Source organism: Gopherus flavomarginatus, chromosome 9, assembly GCF_025201925.1.
Source record: "Gopherus flavomarginatus isolate rGopFla2 chromosome 9, rGopFla2.mat.asm, whole genome shotgun sequence".
Classification (NCBI taxonomy): domain Eukaryota; kingdom Metazoa; phylum Chordata; order Testudines; family Testudinidae; genus Gopherus; species Gopherus flavomarginatus.
In genome coordinates, this window is record NC_066625.1 from 50,399,694 (window position 1) to 50,419,669 (window position 19,976).

The following is a 19,976-nucleotide window of genomic DNA, read 5'->3' on the forward strand; positions in this document are numbered from 1 at the left end:
TTTGACAAGTGTTTAATTAGAAGCTTTGCTCTTCCTTTCCCATCTGTCAGAAAAAATAATGTATACTAGAAAATGTGTACCTGTAGTTGGTTGCCAAATGAGAATTTTTGTAAAGAAAAAAGTTAAGTGAGCTGGACAAGTAGTTCTTTAAGTGATTGCACGTGTCCCCATTCCACTTCAGGTGTGTGCATGATCATAGTTGGAAATTGGTCCCTAAGGTTTGGTCTGCACTACAGAGTTAGGTTGACACAAGGCAGCATACGTCGACCTAACTATGGAAGTGTCTACACTTAAATTTCACTCCCGTTGATGTAACTTCCTGTGACATTACTTAAGGTACAATCTGGACAGCTGGACAACTGTGACCCCTCGGCTTGGGATACTTCTTACACTGCTTTGCAGTGAGAGCAACCACTACTGGTCTGCTCACACACAGCCTCCAGCATGTAAATCACTCCCAGCTATATTGTATGAGTGCTATAGTCACCCACCCATGAATTACAATGCAGGCAACACCAGCATTTCCCAGTCCCAGACTTCCCCCTAGAAATGGCTGTCTTGTACTGCCAAGCACCCTCCTGGACAACACAAGCTCATATAAACTCTGTCATTTCATGAATAGAAAATATGTACAAATCTTGTTACCCCAAATGAAGTTTCCCAAACACTTCAATCCAAACACACATTGGTTCAGATAAAACAATAAAACAAGTTTATTAACTACGGAAAGATAGATTTTAAGTGGTTACAAGTAACGAGACATAAAAGTCAGAACTGGTTACAAAGAAATAAAAGGTAAAATGCAACTAATATCTAACTTAATGAGCTAAATGCATTCTAGCAAAGGTTTCTCTCACCACATGCTTATAGCAATCTGGATGCCTTTCAGCCAAGACCCTTTCTGATGTTCAGTGTTGATTTCCTTATCCCTCAGGTGTTGCTGATGCCATGAGTAGAGATGGAGGGAGAGAGTAATCTGGGGAATCAGTTCCCCTTACTTATAGTTCTCTTTTTTGAAAATCATCTCCAGCTGAGGTTCAGGAGACAGAACATCTGTGTGACCAAGAATTTCCAGCTGTTTTGTTGCCAAAATGTAAATTTCTCTCACCCTTTTTCCTGCCAAAGAATTGCCACTTAACAGGTGATAGTCCATTTGATTTTGTTGATACCTGACTGAGGCATCAGTTTGCTTTTTGTCTTTGAGGAACTGGTTTGTGTGTACTTTTCTAAACTTGGAGCATGCCTCAGTAAAGTCATGCTGTAGAATCTTAATTTACAATTAATACAATGTTGCCACACGCATCTTACCAGGACAATAATGATTAGCAAATGAGGAGTTTTCAAATGATACCTCAGAAGGCAAATTTTGTACAAAATCCATTATAATTTTGTAAAAAGGGTGAAAATGGGGATACAGACTGTCACACTTCCCCACTACAACGACTTTATAACTCCATCTCCACAAGTGATGTAGAGCCAAGGTCAATGTAGTTAGGTCAATGCAGCGTCAGTGTAGACACTGCGTTGCTTACATCAGCTCTTACAGGCTTTCAGGAGTGATCCAACTATGCCCCACACTAACAGTACAATTGATACAAGTGCTCCTGGTGAGGATGCAAACTGCTGACACAAGGAGCACAAAGTGTAGACACACGCAAGCGATATAATTACTGTGGCGTCTGCCAACGTAAGTTAGGTCGACTTAATTTTGTAGTGTACACATGGCTTAAGTGATACACATTGGAGCTTGAGCACCCTCACCAGTCTTCTGCTTCTGCACAGTGCTGTCAAGGATGGAGCCAGCCTGGATCCCCTTAGTTCCTTCTTACTCCTGTGATCAGTAGTCAGTCTAGGTAGGTCTAGATAGGTTATATCCCCATGTCGTGGATCCCCTTCCTCCCTGGGACTTGAATCTTATGCTGGTAGTGTTGATGAGTTCATTTTTTGAGCCAACAGCTACCTCCCTTACTGCACCTGTTTATGCAAGTAACATTTCTGGTAGTTATTATATCCATGAAAAGGGTGGAGGAGGAACAGGCATTTGTAGCTGACTGTCCTGACATGATTTTTTCTAAGGGCAATCCTTAACATCCACATCCTATATTTCTGTCTAAGTAGTTCTGGAATTCCACCTCAAGAAAGAATATTAGTAAGTGTATGGCTTTCTTAAGCCCCATTCTCGTAATGATAAGAAGAGACTCTCCATAACTTGGATGTTTGAAGGGCTTTGGCCTTTTACTTGAACAGAAGTAGGCCACTTAGATCATCATCCCAGCTGTGCATTTCAGTTGTCAACAGGATGAAAGGCCTTCCAGTCTAGATGTAGAGCATTTGACCTGGATTTTATCCTGCACACATCTATGCTATGACATTGCCAAGAAACCCTCTCTGACTAGTTACAGCGCACACTACAAGATGTCAAGTAGTTTCTGCATCTTTTTTGGCCCACATGTCTACAACAGACATTTGTAGAGCTGCAACTTGGTCATTGGTGCATTCCTTTTCAACTCATCATGCTGTGTTTCAGCATTCTAGAGATGATGTGAAGTTTGGACATTTCATTCTACAGTCACTGTTCAGGTGGACTTAGAAACCCAACTCCTGTTTGAACTGCTTGTGGGTCACCTGAAGTGGAATGGATGTGTGCAGCCACTTGAAGAAAAAAATGTTTTTAATCTGTTCTGTAACTTTTCTTTGAGATGTTTTGCACATGTCTATTCCATGGCCCACCCCTCCTTCCCTTCTATATCAGAGCGTGTACTGTAAAAAGAAACTGAGGAGGGTCCAAGGTGGCTCCACCATTTATACCATTGTGTAGCAACACGAATGTGCTGCTGTGACAGGTATCGCTCTAGGGAAAAATCTCCAATTCTGGTGCGCAGTGCGTGCACACACCTGAAGTGGAATGAACATGTGCAACACATTTTGAAGAATTACTGCTACAGGGCATATTAGTAACAGTTTTTTTCCCCACAGAATGGAACTGAGAACATGGAATACAATTGTTCACTTTTTGAAAAGTGTTCTGATGCTTTTTTGTTGCATCAAATCTTAAAAACAGCCTTCCTTACAAACTTGAATTTTGTTTCTGTCATAAGAGGGTAAAAACCTTATGGACCGAAAAGGGGGCCCACATCCCAGTTTTCATAATAAAAGGAAGAGATAACATCTTCCTGGGAGTTGGGAAGCTAGAACTCAGAAGTGTTCCTTCAGGAGCTCAAGAGAAGAAGGCAGGGATACTACACCCAAGTTTTCAAATATGCTTGTTTGCTTGGAAGAATGCTACTTCTGGATGGAGAAAACTGCCTTCAGATCCTTGAAAGAGTACTTCAAAATGTATTACTTCTGTTTGCTTTTGTGAACTGTTTTGAATGTGTATCCAGATCGCTGTTTTATCTGTCATAGGGTTTTGTACTGCCTCCAATCACAGTGCAAGATTGGCAATAATGAAGTGACTAGTGGATTTCATGGTTTCCTTGTCTCCTCTTCTTTTCAGATTATAGTAAGCTCTGCTTGGAGTAAGCTTTTTTCCTTAAGAGGGAAAAAATGGGGGATGATTATGTTGTGAATTTAGTTCTAGTTTTTTCAGGTTAGGGAGATTTTGTAGTGTTTCCCAAAGGCAGTCAAATTCTAGATTCCCTCCCCCACCCTTTGGAAACTTGTTCTGTAGCTGGAACCCTTCATCTGAGAATGTTTGGTCCCTGGTTGTCATGGGCTTCAGATCGGGTTTTGTGATCTGTCTCTTCCCTGAGTAGGGCAACTGTTTTGGCATTTCATAGGAGATATTTACCAGTGTAGCTGGGACCTATTCTATTAATGACTTCAAGAATTAGGATCAAGGTAATAAGTTGGTAGCAAAGGAGGACTGGGAGTCTGAGGGACTGGAGCACCAGCTTTATGTGCTCATAGCTGCCTAAATAACAGAGGAGGGGGATAGCTGCATTTTCCAATAGCTGGTGTATTTGCTTTATTTTCATATTCAGCTTCAGATTTTCAGTATTGGAGTAATCTGGTCTGTAAGTGAAAAATTCATGTATCGCTTTGGACTGGTCTTCATTTGGGAAGAAGGGGCAAAGTTTCCAACTAACTGGACTTGAAGGAAGACATCTCACTGATATGAGAATCTTTATGCAGATGCAAGCTTCACAGAAAAATGAATGAGAAAATAAATAACCAGTGGAATTTTCACAAATTGTTGTTTATTCTAAAGTATTTGCTGCAGCTTATGGGAAGGACTGTGGAACTGGTCTCTCAGTGAAGTCCAGTACGTATTGTCACATTTACCAAGCTAACTGCACCTTTGGCTTCCTCCTGATCCTGAGTACACCTTGCTCAGCCTCAAGCTGTCATCTCTTTTGGGGTGGAATCACAAGCTGTCATGGGATAAAAGGGAAGGTCCTTTCATGGATTGAGAACTGGTTAAAGACAGGGAACAAAGGGTAGGAATTAATGGTAAATTCTCAGAATGGAGAGGAGTAACTACTGGTGTTCCCCAAGGGTCAGTCCTAGGACCAATCCTATTCAATTTATTCATAAATGATCTGGAGAAAGGGGTAAAGAGTGAGGTGGCAAAGTTTGCAGATGATACTAAACTGCTCAAGATAGTTAAGACCAAAGCAGACTGTGAAGAACTTCAAAAAGATCTCACAAAACTAAGTGATTGGGCAACAAAATGGCAAATGAAATTTAATGTGGATAGATGTAAAGTAATGCACATTGGAAAAAATAACCCTAACTATACATACAATATGATGGGGGCTAATTTAGCTACAACTAATCAGGAAAAAGATCTTGGAGTCATCGTGGACAGTTCTCTGAAGATGTCCACGCAGTGTGCAGAGGCAGTCAAAAAAGCAAACAGGTTGTTAGGAATCATTAAAAAGGGGATAGAGAATAAGACTGAAAATATATTATTGCCCTTATATAAATCCATGGTACGCCCACATCTCGAATACTGTGTACAGATGTGGTGGTCTCACCTCAAAAAAGATATACTGGCACTAGAAAAGGTTCAGAAAAAGGCAACTAAAATGATTAGGGGTTTGGAGAGGGTCCCATACGAGGAAAGATTAAAGAGGCTAGGCCTCTTCAGCTTGGAAAAGAGGAGACTAAGGGGGGATATGGTAGAGGTATATAAAATCATAAGTGATGTGGAGGAAGTGGATAAAGAAAAGTTATTTACTTATTCCCATAATACAAGAACTAGGGGTCACCGAATGAAATTAATAGGCAGCAGGTTTAAAACAAATAAAAGGAAGTTCTTCTTCACGCAGCACACAGTCAACTTGTAGAACTCCTTACCTGAGGAGGTTGTGAAGGCTAGGACTATAACAGGGTTTAAAAGAGAACTGGATAAATTCATGGTGGTTAAGTACATAAATGGCTGTTAGCCAGGATGGGTAATGAATGGTGTCCCTAGCCTCTGTTTGTCAGAGGATGGTGATGGATGACAGGAGAGAGATCACTTGATCATTGCCTGTTAGGTTCACTTTCTCTGGGGCACCTGGCATTGGCCACTGTCGGTAGACAGATACTGGGCTAGATGGACCTTTGGTCTGACCCAGTACGGCCGTTCTTATGTTCTTCTCTCACTCTCAGATAAGGCCCTGAGCTGCCGGGCCTCTGTGTTCAACTGTGAGTAACTTGCCTGATTTATCTTAAAGTGTCTGTAGTTCAGTTCCCACTGGGAGCAATATCAGTGGTGACCAGACAAACTTCTTAAAGGAAAGTATGAACCAAGCCATTTTAAGGGAAACCAAATCTTAAAACAATAAACCAGTCTGTATACATGCCTGCCTATCCCTATGGCTTACCATTCTCTGGGGAAGGCCCAACTTCTTTAGAAACAGACTCCCTCCTTCCAGAATCTATGTGGTGTTACCCTGGACAGCTTCTGAAAATTGACCCTCCCCCTTCTGCCCTCCCGACTTTTAACTTTTTAACCCTTTAATCAATTAGTTCCCATCCTTGCAAAACAGCTGTCACTTCAGGCTGGAGCCTGGAAGTATTCCACTGCCCTGTAATTGGCCTCCAGTACTTGTTGGGAAGGTTTGTTTATCCGTAGCTATTTGTTTTCCCCATAACACCCTTATTAAGCAAGATCAATTCAATTAGACAGGAAAGTCATCTAACCCAGTATGCAATAACTTCACCTCACTGGCCAGGTGGCGCAGAGTGTTCATAAAATGATTACATCTCAATATTCTGAGAAGTTAAGGTGCCTGTTTTTGAAGTTACTGATCTAATATGATTAGTCTCAGTTCCTATTGGACTCTGTAAACTTCACCAGACCTCTGGTGGACTTCATAAAGTTTCAGATCCTATGTATGCTTTATATTGTCTGTCACACCTTGCAGGCTTCAAGCTTCACTTACAGGAGCAAAGGTTTAGGTGATCCTGCAAGCTTGGATCTCCAAAGGATGGCAGAAGAGAGACTCTCTTGGAGAGGTAGCTGCTGGGATAGGTTGTCTCTAAAATTCCATTTCTGCAGAGGGTAGGTGCAATGGAAGAGCACAGCTGCAGAATGCATGAGCACCATGAACTGAAAGTCCACTAACGCAGTGCTTTTAAATCTTGCAGGAGTAGGGTTTCTGGCTCACACACAGTAACTATTTAATCTTTCAAATGTTCATTTTTTCAAATATAACCTTCACTTAGAATTTCCTGGTTTTAAAAGTTGGTTGTTTTTAAACTATATAAATTCTAGCTTAATCACATTTTGTGTGTGGGGTATAAATGTTAGAATCCACCTCTCAAGTGTGTGTGTGTGTATGTGCACACTCTCTCTTTCTCTTTCTTTCTAATGTAAAATCTATCAAAATACATACAGCAGAACCCAGCTGCAAACTGTCCATATTACCCACCTTAAAACATATACAAGGATTTGCAGAGCCCACGCAAGCACGTGCTAGCCATATTTTTAAAAAATATAGAGAAATACTTTCCAACAAATTCCAGACCCCTAAATTGTGTGCTCACTCGGTGTACAAATAATGGATCTCTGAATCTCCATTGCTGCTTTTCCTCAGCTCTTTGCTCTTTCTGCTGGTAAAAAAGTGGTTTATATTACTGTATAAGCAGGGAACACACAAGCCATTTTATTGTTGCTGTGATCTAGAGGCTCTTTATTTACAGGGGTTATGGTGGGATCTCAGGATCTAGCTGCTCAGACCTACCCTCTTTGCTGTTACTGTCTCATAAATAAACAATTTAAGGAAATTATTACTGTAGAAACTGAAGAATTTGTCATCCATTTTCATGCTGCTTCTCTTTCATGTGTTGAGATTAAAAGTAGAGTTGCCAGGTATATGGTTTTCGACCAGAACACTTGGTCAAAAAGGGACCCTGGCAGCTCCGGTCAGCACTGCTGACTAGGCTGTTAAAAGTCTGGTTGGCATGAGGCTGGCAGGTTCCCTTCACGGTTCCTGCTGCCCTTGCCGTGAGCGCCAGCTCTTCAGCTTCCATTGGCCGGGTGCTGTGGCCAGTGGGAGTAGCACCTGCAAGCAGGGGCCATGCACAAAGCCTCCTGGCTTTCCCTCCCCCTAGGAGCTGGAGGGACATGTTGGCCGCTTCCGGAGAGCCGCCTGAGGTAAGCACCACCTGGAGCCTGCATCCCTCACACCCTCCCGGACCCCAACCCCCTGCCCCAGCCCTGAGCCTCCTCCCATACCCAAACTCCCTACTGGAGCCCACACCTCTCCCACACCCCAATGCACTGCCCTAGCCCTGAGCCCTCACCCTCACTCCAAACCTCTTGACCCCAGCTGGAGCCCTCACCCCCTCCCGCACCCCAACCCCCTACCCTAGCCTGAAGTCCCCACCCACACCTTGAACCCCTCATTTCTGGCCCCACTCTGGAGCCTGCACCCCCAGCCCAGAGCCCGTACCCCCTCCCACACCCCAACCCCCTGCCTCAGCCTGGAGCCCCCTCCCACACTCGAAACCCCTCGGCCCCACCTCCCAGCCTGAAGCCCTCTCCTGCACTCCAGACCCCTCATCCTACACCCTGCACCGCCAGCTGGAGCCCTTACCCCAACCTCCCTCACTCCAGCCCTCTGCTCCAGCCCGGATCCCTACCTCCACACATCCTGAACCCCTCATTTCTGGCTGCACCCCCAGCCAGAGCTCTCCCCCCTCCTGCACCCCAACCTTCTGCCCCAATCTAGAGAAAATGAGCGAGCGAGTGAGGGTGGGGGAAAGCGAGCGACAGAGGGAGGGGAAATGGAGTGAGCTGGGGCAGGGCTTCAGAGAAAGGGTGGGGCAGGGCCTCAGGACAAGGAAGGGTGTTCAGTTTTCTGCAGTTAGAAAGTTGTCAACCCTAAAAGTACAGGGGAGAGGGCATGGTGCTCTGTTCAGTCTCACCTCACTGGATTTGCTGGTCTCTTAAACTGTTTCATGTGAGGCATTGTGAATTTTACAGAATCACCAGCAGCAGCTTTTGGCAGGAGTGTGTATTCCATGTTTTGGCAGCCCTGTGGCTGTGATTGCACTTTTCTAACTGCCTTCAGATCTCTCTCCCATAGTGTGGTTACTCCAGAATTTCTTCTGGCCACCAGTCCAATTCACAATCACAAAAACAAACTGTGCTAAATTCAAGCGATGCACACTTCTGTTTCTCTTTCATTCTTGGAATTTTTGGGGTAAGATCATCAGCTGGAGTTAATATATTGTAGTTGGAGTTATACTGATATCCATTTAGGATCTGACATTTTATTTGTTTCCCTGTATTTTTACCAGTTTAAATTTTTGCTGTTTTTACTTACTTGACCTAGTCTTTCTCATTCATTTTTCTGTGAAGCTTGCCTCCTCACTTCTGCATTTCTCTCCCCTATTTCTTCTTTTGTTCCCATCTTTCCCTCTTATCCTTTACTGCTAAACACCCATGTCCTAAATCATGATCACTCTCCCCTTCACCAAAAGGCAAGGGATGCAGGGTTTTCTGGTCACAACTTGCTTTAGAGTTCAACCTTGTCCCTTTAGTGAGCCATAGGAGATACCAGATTGTGATGTATTTCTTTTTGTTTCAACCTTTGTTGTAGGGGAACGTTGCTGGATTTGCTCCACACAAGACCACTAGGACACCCATTCTTTCTGTATTTATATCTTCCTTTCCATCCTCTGACCTCTCTGCAAAGTCCCTCAGATAGTAATGAAAAATTGAGCTATTTGCAAGTGATGCATTTGCAATGATGCCAGCATGAGTTGAGTGGAAGTGCAGAATACGAAGATTTTATGCAGTTTCATAAGACTCCTATGACACCTTTATAATGCACTTTGTGCAACAGCACACGGCAACCATCTCCATGAGATTCCCCCTCAGGATAGTTTGGAAGTATAAGATTCTCATCCTTGGCCAAATTATACTACTTTGGAACACTGTAAAGGCATGCCAGTATTTGCCATCTAGTAACCTTGTTGGGGTCGTTAATATATTTACAAACAAAGCCAATGGTGTGTGCAGATTGCTGCTTTCTGAAAGAGTGTCACCTTTAAGGTGTATTTGTTTTGAATTCTGCTTATATGAAAGGAAACACCTTTTCAGTTTTTGTCAGAATGGTGTTTAGAATACACACTTGGTTTGTGGTGAGTTGCTTGCAGATCTGACAGTTATTTGTAGTAATAACATAATTGAATGGCAGTTCTGTTACATTTGGTATGTTTGTGTTTGACAGTGCTCGTTGACTTCAAACTAATCCTGTTAATAAGTTGGTTTTTGATTTAAGTATATGGGCTGGCATTATTTTAACAGTGACTAAACAGTCTTTTTGTGATAAGTTGCCACTTGATTGCTGCACCTATATTCTGATTGGGAAGCTTTCAAGTACTGTAGCTGAAAAAGGAAGCCAACTTGTTCTCTCTTGCTTTATTTCTTGTTTGTTATATTGCATTTTCCAATTTCCATTCATAGTGAAAATATGTTTAGTGTTCCTAAACAAGGCTGCTATCTTTGATCTAGCATCAGTGTCATTGAGTTTTTACCAAGAAAATAGTGGCCATCAAAGCAGATCTTGAGGGAGAGCAGGTGCAAAACTATGTATAATCTGTTGTTATATTTTGGTATTGAAGGAGAACAGCATTTTTTTTTACTGCAGGATAATTTATACACATTAGTTATCCTGCTGTAATCCTGGTGGCGACATGGAACTGTAGCTTTACTGTGAGGTAAAATATGAGAGATCATCCAGGGGTGGGATACAGTGATAACTTTGCTTAGCTACCTGATGGTAAAGATGTGCCTTGTCTCCACTAGGATTTCACAGCAGGATAACAATTGCATGTTAGTTACACTACTGTAAAACCCCTTTACTTCTTGCAGTGAACACATAATCTAAGCTCTGCTACGAAAATGGTCTTTCAGCAACCCATTGTTAAGTTGTTTTTTTTTTTTTTTGAAAAATATCTAATGGGTGAATCCGCTCAACTCAGATCAACTTCAGTGCTTGGAATCACATTGTATTATATTCTAACACCTGGGCAGAAGCAAGAATTCACTCTTGGACAGTGTCTGTGTTGAATGTACGTTCTGTCATGTTCCCATTATGTAGAGTCCTAAAGAAAGTGTGCAGTGACAAACCAGTTGTTGTTCTTCCTACTCTGTGGTGTTCACAGAGCAAATTGAATCAACCTGAGACTCCCAAGTTAGAATCCCATGTAAAAGAGTCAAGTACACAATCAGCCAAAACGATTCACATCTGATTAATTTATGAGTGTAGAATGTTGAGGTAGTCTGGTGAACTATTTTTGTAATATTAATGGAATGCCAAAACCTCTATGCTAGTGACATGTAGTTCCCTCATAATGTTTTAAAGCTCAGTATCTAGAATTCGTGCCATTCAGACTTATGCTTACAGGCTTGTCAGTTATCAACTTGAACTTTCAAGTCTGGTCTACTCAGAAAGAGTATGTATGTTGAGAGGAGGAGGTAGACATGGTTGACTTTCACCTGTAGATTGTTTCTCATGCTTGCCTGCAATACTGAAATGGGGCGCTAGGGCTCCTTTGCAATCTAATGTATTTCTAAGAAAGCTTTGTGAATCATGGGATTTGGCACCAAATCTCAGGCTTGGAAAATGAATCAGTCTGGATTGTAGGCTCTGAATCCCCAAACCTGAACTGCAAGGAAAATTAACAAGAAAGGTTTTATTGTTAGACAATACTGAGGCTTTCTTAGAAGTGCATTACACTACCACCACCACATCTAGTACAGTGGAATTTGGTAAATTGTGACCCCAGAATACTTTGTTCGTCTTTCTCACAGCGGTTAACATAGTTTAAACTATCCTGCAAACCTTTTCTACCCAATTCTTTGCTAGAGAAAATAACTTTAAACTTTTTAGTCTAGGTTCCTCAGTGTCTTTCCTTTCATGCCCACTTGTGGAGTTTGAGATTAATCCTAAGCAATAATTCCCACATGCCTACCTTTGTTAAAATGAAGTTAAGGTTTCAGGTTCATGCCAGTGGTTTGTGGGCATATTATCTTTCTAAACCATTACAGATTTAAAAAAAATTAGAGGCACAGTAAATTGAATTAAACAAATGACTCTAAACTACCATAATTCTGCTTCCTTAGAGATACCAGTTTGCTAGTTTCCCTTTTTTTCCATGCATTTTATGAGTTTCTAATTTTAACTCTTGATATTCCTGAAAGGTAATATGCAGACAAACCATCGATATATCCCTGCAGCCTTCACTTCACCTTTAATGACATTTTTGGAGGTCTACTGGAGAGGAGCCCTATTCTAGCAAACACTAAGAGAGGAACCCTATTCTTGCAAAGAGGTGGGAAGCCCTGCCCAGTAGACCAGGGTGGAGGACTCCAAATGGAACATGAACCTAGCCTCACAGTCCACCCACCTTATCTTGGAGGGAAGTTTTAATGCAAATATCCAAAGGACTGGAACTCTTCTCCCAAAGTCCACAAGAAGGTAGAAAATGTATCTGGCAGGAGGCTTGGGCATCAGCCGGATTAAGGGAGAAGAACCTTGATAGCCTTCCTACTAATCTCTAGGTCCCAAGTAGGGGATTGGAGTGAGTGAAGAACACTTCCTTGCTTCCCCTGTTGTCTCCTACTGCTTTCTGGGCTCCATGTAAGTGTTCCTGGTGAGAAAGGGTTCCCTTTCTTCATCCCAACACCTTTCTCTCCTTGCTAGCCTTAGAAGGCTCCTCAGCTCCCTGACATCCATCAGCCTCCACCCCTTGTGAGCCTTAGGCTTGTCAGAGCCTCGCAAACTCCAGCCACTTCAAGTTTTAGGAAGCTCAGCATAGTGACCCTTACAAGGTTTGTGGCTTTCCCCAGTGCCATGAGTTTTAAAGTCCATCTTAGCTTCCTCTAACTTAAATAGTGTTATGGGTTAGGTTAAATCTCAGCAACACCAGTGGGTTTAACAGCTGCCCATTATTGATAAAAGTAAGAAACAAGCTTCTTTATTAAACCAAATAGTTGAAACAAATGTACATGTGGGCAGAGGGGTTTGGATATTGTTTTGTGAAAGAGAGTTTGTGAATGTCTGTTTCTTTCTCTCCATGAAAGAAGTGAGAGAGAGAGAGCAGAAAGCTAAGGGCACAGCGTGAATAAGAATTGGAAATGTGGCCCTGAGAAAAGCCTGAAGAGAACTTTTGAGGCTGAGTGCTGGCTGAAAGAGGCTTGGAACTGTGAGCAACTAGACAGTTTTCTCTTTGATTCCGTCTGTGTTCAGGGAAACAGGACTTTGTACATTCTTTGTAAATAGAGGTTTGAAACAAAAATATCTGGCTCTATCAGTAGTTTCTCCTCTTAACTGAAACAACCTGCAGGACCCTGAACTTTGACTAACTCCTGGAACTCTAAAGAGCCAAAAAAGGGTTATCCGTCTCAGAAATTCCCAAGTGTTCAGAAGTGGGGCAGCCATTAGATTTCTAAGGGCCACTGGGAGTTCTCCATTCTGTAAGACTTCAGTAAGTCTTCCTGATATTTCTCCAGCCATCTTTTCTCTTTTTCTTTGTCTGTGTAAATATCTTATGATCTGCAGGAACCAGGGTTCCTTCCTGTGGAGCTCACCAGGTCCACAGGATGGGGAGAAACTTTACAATTTGGATGTAGAATTCTCAATTTCCCAACTTGTTTTCATTATCAATTCCTTAAGAGATTGAGAGTTTGCTGACACATCATGGTACTTTTCACATGCACCAGCATAGGGACATTGTCATGCTGTACACAGCTGTAGAAGTCATGTGCACTTTACTCAATCTCCTATAGATTTAAACGCTTGGAAGGATTAGATTTTTATCAGTAAATGTTGAATTCACTGTACACACACAAACTATTTACATCGATAATCAAAATTTACAGATAGGCAAAGTAAGAAAAATGCTGCTTGAACTTATTAGAGTTTAAGGATTTTTACTTTGTATGTTTTGACATGTGATATTGACAATTTGTGTGTTAAACTTTTAAAGCTGTAACTTTTTGAATCTCAACATCTACTGTCACAATTACTCCCTGAGTTCCCCATAATTTTGTGCACCTGTGAAAATATAAATAGATAAACATTAAAAAGCTTAAAAATAAACACTGATACTATCTGTCAAAATTATATAAAAAAAATCTACAAAGACTATATAGAGGAATGGGATATGAGCAACTTTTTCATTCTTAGTAACAGAAATGAATGTGAGTAAATGTATTGTACTACATTATGTTGTGGTTAAATTGTTTCCTTTTATTTATTCCTGTTTGTATCTCACTATATTGCTGTGTCTCAGCCAGTAACCAATGCCTCTTTTAAAAAGGGAAAATCAGTGAATTTCTCCCCTTACCAAGAGTTGTCCCAAATCTCCCCACAAAGATACCATATGTACATATATTTGCAGGAGCCTCCCCAAGCTGCCCCACAGACAGGAGGATTTGGAGGGGTCATATGTGTGAAATTTTTAGGGGTTTGCTTCAGGTATTCTGACTCTCCATAATGTCCTCAATGTCCTGGCCTGTTTAGGAAGCCTTGTAATGGCAGCAGCCCAGGCTGGACATGTTCCCCAGGTGGCTGTTCAGAACCATTTTCAGAAAGCCAGTCTATGATGTTTAGTTACTAAAACATGAAATTAGAAGCCAAATAAATTTTAAAATAAAGGCAGAGAGTTTCAGTGGTGGTAGTTGAGGGTGGCTGCTGTTTCTGCCAGTCAGAGCTGATTTGAAGACCTAAATTTGCATACTGATATACAGAAAATTAGTCATCATGGTTCTTGTCAGGACAACTGCACCTGTATCTCCTCTCAGTGGTCCAGCAAGGGTACCAGCTCTAAGGCATCCAGTTCCTCAGCTGTTGTCTTTCTTGAGTGGAGACCCATGTCTCTCTCCCTTCTGGACAGGGTACAGTAGAACCTCAGAGTTCCAAACACCTCGGGGAATGGAGGTTGTTCGTAGCTCTGAAATGTTTATAACTCTGAACAAAGCGTAATGGTTGTTCTTACAACTGAATGTTGCCGTAATACAGCTTTGAAACTTTACTATGCAGTTTTTAACCATCTTAATTTTAATTTTTTAGTAGTTTAACACAGCACTGTACTATGTTTTTCTTTTTTTTCTTTTTTTGTCTCTGCTGCTGCCTGATTCCGTGCTTCTGGTTCCAAAAGAGGGGTGCAGTTGACTGATCAGTTTGTAACTCTAGTGTTCGTAACTCTGAGATTTTACTGTATTTCCGGGCTGCATAGTTCTCTGCATTCACTGTATTATTCCAAGCAGAGACAGACTGTCGGAGTGAATAAAAATCAATGATTTTTAAAAAAAATCAGTTTTTTTATTTAAATCGGATTTTTTGGATAAAATGCTTTTTGAGGGAAAAACTTACGTAAAGATAGTTTTAATTAAGATATATCTTTGAGCTATAATGTATCTCATCATGGAATAGGGATTACAAATTCTAATTCCGTAGTGTGAGACAATATATTCACTTTAACAATAAACAGATTTCACTACCATGTTTGTAAATGAATTCCAATAGTTCATGGATTAGGGACCCAATCTTATGGGGTTCCAGGGGCTTCTGTAGAGATTATTTAGATTAATCTTCTATCTACTCAATGGGACTCAGTGCTCAGAGTCCCCAACGTGGTGCCCACGTGGTCCCCAACGTGGTGCCCACGGGCACCATGGCGCCTGCTGGGGTGTCTACGTGTGCCCGCATACTGGCTGGCAAACAAGCATCTGCCGAAAAGCTTCCGACAAGCTGCGGCATCCAGAGATGTTGCCACTGAAATGTTGCCGATTTTCGGCGGTATTTCGGTGGCGACGCCTCTGGATGACGCTACTTGTTGGCATTTCGGCGGTGACGTCTATTGATGTTGCCGCTTGTTGGTGGAATTTCGGTGGATGCTCGTCCGCCGCCACGGTCCTCCGTGGCTCATCGTCTGGCGCACACCAGATGAAAAAGGTTGGGGGCTACTGATCTAGAAGATACCATCAGAGATGCTTAGTTTTGCAGTTCTCAAACTGTGGCTTTGTGTCTCCAGAGATAACATGCTTGTTAACAGCAAAAATGTTTTGAATAAATAATATAGAGATGTGAGAAATAACAGATCTCAACCCTAGTGTCCCTCTGCAAATTTGTGTGCACAGAGTCAGTCCCTTACATCTCTCTAAAAGTGCAAAGTTTCAAAAAGTTCAATGAATAGAAGATTGTTGGGGGCGGAATAGACCTGGACAAGGAGAAGAAGTCTGGAGATAAATGTGAGAAGGGCGGGACAGGTGGTAGAAACAAAAGTGAAACTGTTTGAGCAGCACATTTCAGAAGTCTTGAGGTCTTTGAGTGTAGCCTTCATTGATTTGAGATCTGCCACACCATTCTCTCCCTGGAAGGGAAAACCTATAATGGCAGCAAGCCATAAAAGAGACCCAGTTTGGGAATAAGAACCCTTCAAGAAATATATGTTTGCTAACGGTGATTTAAAGAAAGTGACACCAGTGAACTGGTGGAAGTAACTTAAGCACTTGAATTCTGAAACTGTTGAAGTGATAATCTCACTTTTAAGAGCAGTAACTTCTTCTGCTAGTGTAGAAAGAATGTTTTTTTCCTTTGAACTAATTCATTCTAAATTGAAAAATCATTTGGGACCTGAAAAAGCAGGAAAGCTTGTTTTTCTTTCCCAGATTTTGAACAAACAGGAAAATGAAGGTGAAGACGACTGAGTTAGCTGCAGAAGCCAATATTTTAAGTTTCTCATGTTGACCTGGCTGAGATGGTCAATTTAATTTTTGTTTTTTAAAAAAATTTCACTATTTTAGTTAAAAACAATTTTAACAAAAACAAACTTGATTTTTAAAAACTCAAATGTTTTAACTAAATTCAAAAATTCATATACTTGTTTTCTTAAAATATGTTTGCTGTTGAAGAAAAAAATCCAGACTACATAACATTGTTGTTTTAGTTAAATAAAACAACTTAAATGTCTGTCTGGTGATGTTCTCCTCCTAATGCAGCATAGCAAGAAAATCCTCCAAATATTAATGATTAACCTGATGAACTGGAGATAGTTCACCTCCCAATGACTTCATAAATATCTGCTTCAGTTACCTTTGGTAAATGAAATAACCAAACAAATTCTGATATAACTGTACAATGAATCTAAAAAATTTTCAGAATAAATCACTTAAATGTATAGTGTGTAACTTCTAAAAATGAAACCTACATCTCCCTCTGAGTTGCTAAGACTATGTATTAAGGTTACAACAACCAGCAATAATGCACTTTTATGTAGAAATCCATGATTAAATTGAGTCTTCCTGACTAGTGATTTAAATTTGATCAATTTGATTTAAATCAAATTCACCCTGCAGACTTCCCAAGCACACCTGCTTGCTGTCTCTTTGGAGATGGTTAAGAGTTTTAATTGCTAGTTATGTTACCCCTTCAGCACTTCTTTTGCAAGCCTGTTTTATTCTTAAGGTAAAAGCACTACTGAGGAAACATATTAACAATAAAAGACATGCTACACACATGCTGATAAGTTTACCAGGGTTCACCACAGTGCTAACATGGATTCTGACAGGAGCAGCCCTTCAATATTCCACCCAAGGGGATTCCTTGTAACTACAAGTTCATCACAGGTTCAGCTCAGAACAAGACCCAGTCTTAGTACTACCTCAGAAGGCCCAGTCCTTTCAACCCTATCCTAAGGATTGGGGCTCTTTGTGGATCACGCATCCTGTCCATTTGCTGGATCAGGAAGAAGTCCCTGAGCCTGTTTAAAACCAGGCTATTTATCCAAAAATCCTTTCTTTGTCTGTTGGTCCTGGAGAATCCAGTGGAAACTAGTATATACATACCTCTCTAGGAGAGTGGGTTCAAAGGGCTGATAACAGGGATTATATTAACATCCCCCTCCTACTAGAGAGAAGGTACATATAATTCCAGAATAACACATACACAATTACATTTTTAATACATTGGAACGCCCCCCCCCAGGTGTTAAAACTAATTAAATAAGGTTTAATTTAATTCAGTAAAGTTTACCTTAATCCCATGACATTTGTCCAGGATGTTACAGGATATTGTCACTCTGTTACAGTCCCAACTAAAAGTCAACAATTAAGGTTTTATAGTAGCTGAGATACTTCACTATTTCCCAGTTGACACCTACTTAGACAGTCTTACAACCAGCTACAACAGTATTGGAATGATCTGTCTACAGATTCAGAAATAATGTCACTTCAGCAGTGTATGTTTGGTTCATGTTTGGAACTTATTGTTTCAACCATAAGGACTAGAAATTGTTAAATTTTCCTGAGAGAGTTTCCTACTCATTACTGGCAAGTGGATTTGAAGAAATGCAAAAGGAACACTAAGGAGATATTTTATTTGAATACTCAAGACAACTGTCATAGTAATTAGGGGACTGTTGCCTGTCTTTTTACAATAAGTTTAGCTGGAAGGACCGCTTTAGATTTCAGAAGATAGGGAATCTGACTGCTATTATGCATAAAAGGAAACAAAGTTTCACTGTTTGCATTTTTTACAGTAGGTGCTGCCCAGTGCTTTAAAGTTAAATGACAAGCTGCTGAACTGAGGCTAGGGATCAATTAGCTGGAATGATTAGACATGTACAGGGCTTTCAATACGTAAGTGACATAAACAATATGAAGTTGTTTCATTTAAGCCAAATATGCATACCTTTTTATAGAAAAAGCCAGCCATCTGCACATAGGTGCCAACTTTCCCCGGCGCTGGTGGGTGCTCCTGCCCCTGGCCCCACCCCGACTCCACCCTTTCCCTGCCCCACCCCCATTTCAACCCTTTTCCCAAAGTCCCCTCCCCAACTCCGCCCCCTCCCTGCCCCATTGGACCCCCGCCGGCCCTGTCTCTTCCCTGAGCGTGCCAAGTTACCCCTCCCTCCCCCAGTGCTTGCTGTGCGAATCAGCTTTTTTGTGGTGCAAGCACTGGGAGCCAGGGGGAAAAAGCAGGCATGTGGTGTGCCCGGGGAGGAGGCAGAGGTGAGCTGGGGCGGGGAGCTGCCGGTGGGTGCTAAGCATCCACCAATTTTTAGCACCCACGGAGTCGGTACCTATGCAGCTATAGCACTTTGTTGAAGCCATCTGGGATGGTGAACACCCACATCACCCTCCAAATAATTCCAGATAGGGTGTAATTCCCCTGCTAAATTCCATTGTGTTAACTCTTTTGATGCTTATGCAAATTGACAGAATGCACTTTTCTGATGGCAGATTAATGATGTTATAACTTTCCTTGCGGAATACAAAGTTCAAATAAAAGCCAATATGCTCACAGAACATACAAACTTGTGTACTTCCATGAATGTTTGAACAATATCACTTGGCAATAAACTTTTAGGAAAGCTGAGCTATGTTCTATTAAACATGCATCAACTAACTATGCATGTTAACCTGGCAGCAGTATTTAAAATATGCTGTATGAGCATTTAAACTATAGATGGACTTGGACCTTCCCTTCAAGTATTAACCTAACCTGCTTCTATAATTTTGGTTCAGGATCCAAATCTTGAGCACATCTCTGGTATTTTAGTGTCCCATTATTGAAACAACTTTTACTACACTGTCTTGAGACTAAATTGGGGGATTTCCAAACCTGAAATCTCAAAGGGAAATTTGTTTATCATTGAGGAAACCATTGCTGCTGGTACCATGTGCATTTGAAATCAGTTGCTACCTTCTGACAAATTTAAGTTTGTAATATACACACCCATGCTGATGATATAGGTGTGTGTGTGTTTTATACTTAAACCCCTAGATCTCTAAGATGTTTTTCAGTCTTTGCTCATCAGCATATTTGTGTGAAAATAGGAAGCATCGACTTTGAAATTTGTCTGCATTTTTCCCTTATTCACCCTAGAAGTGATGATGATTTTAAAAAGTGATTTAAATGTTGTCGAATGAATCAAGCAGGCTCACTGGAAAGCAGAAGAGTGTATTATCACACAAAGGGACATAATCTTTCAAGATGGATTTTTTTTTCTAATTTTGGATGCAGAATCAGGTGTGGCCATGGGCTGAGTCTTACTTCCTCCTGTTCTGAAAAGACACCAAATTGTGTTCTTGCCACTAGGGTGCTAAAGGACACTTTCCAGGCTATAAGAACATAGGAGTTGCCATAATATCTCAGAGCAGTGGTCCATTTAGTTGAAGTTTGTCGCCAACAGTGTCTAGTACTGGATGCTTCATAGGAAGGTGCAAGAATCCAGGTGATAGACAGTTGTGAAATAATCTGCCTATTGGGATTTTTCTTCCTAACCCTTACCAATTTGCAGTTGACTTATTCCCTGAGGCATATTGGTTTATATCTTAAACTTGCTCAGTCTTTCTTTTTATCTAATGTAGCTGAGAGAACCTGATCTGAGTAGAGATGCTTCAGAAACGTTCTGTCCCCTATGTTGTTGCTGTATGAAAGTCTAATTAACTTTAAAATACATTAAAATGGTTTTTTCCTGAAAATTGTTTTTAAATTTAAATAGACTTTAAAATGTTGGCTTTC

The 19,976-nt window shown here is 41.2% G+C and overlaps 1 protein-coding gene across 6 annotated transcripts in view; it reads left to right on the plus strand.

Moving 5' to 3' along the window:
- MYO9A (myosin IXA) overlaps window positions 1-19,976 on the plus strand; it is a 566,016-nt gene that overhangs the window by 232,345 nt on the left and 313,695 nt on the right. The gene's annotated exons all lie outside the window — the stretch shown is intronic.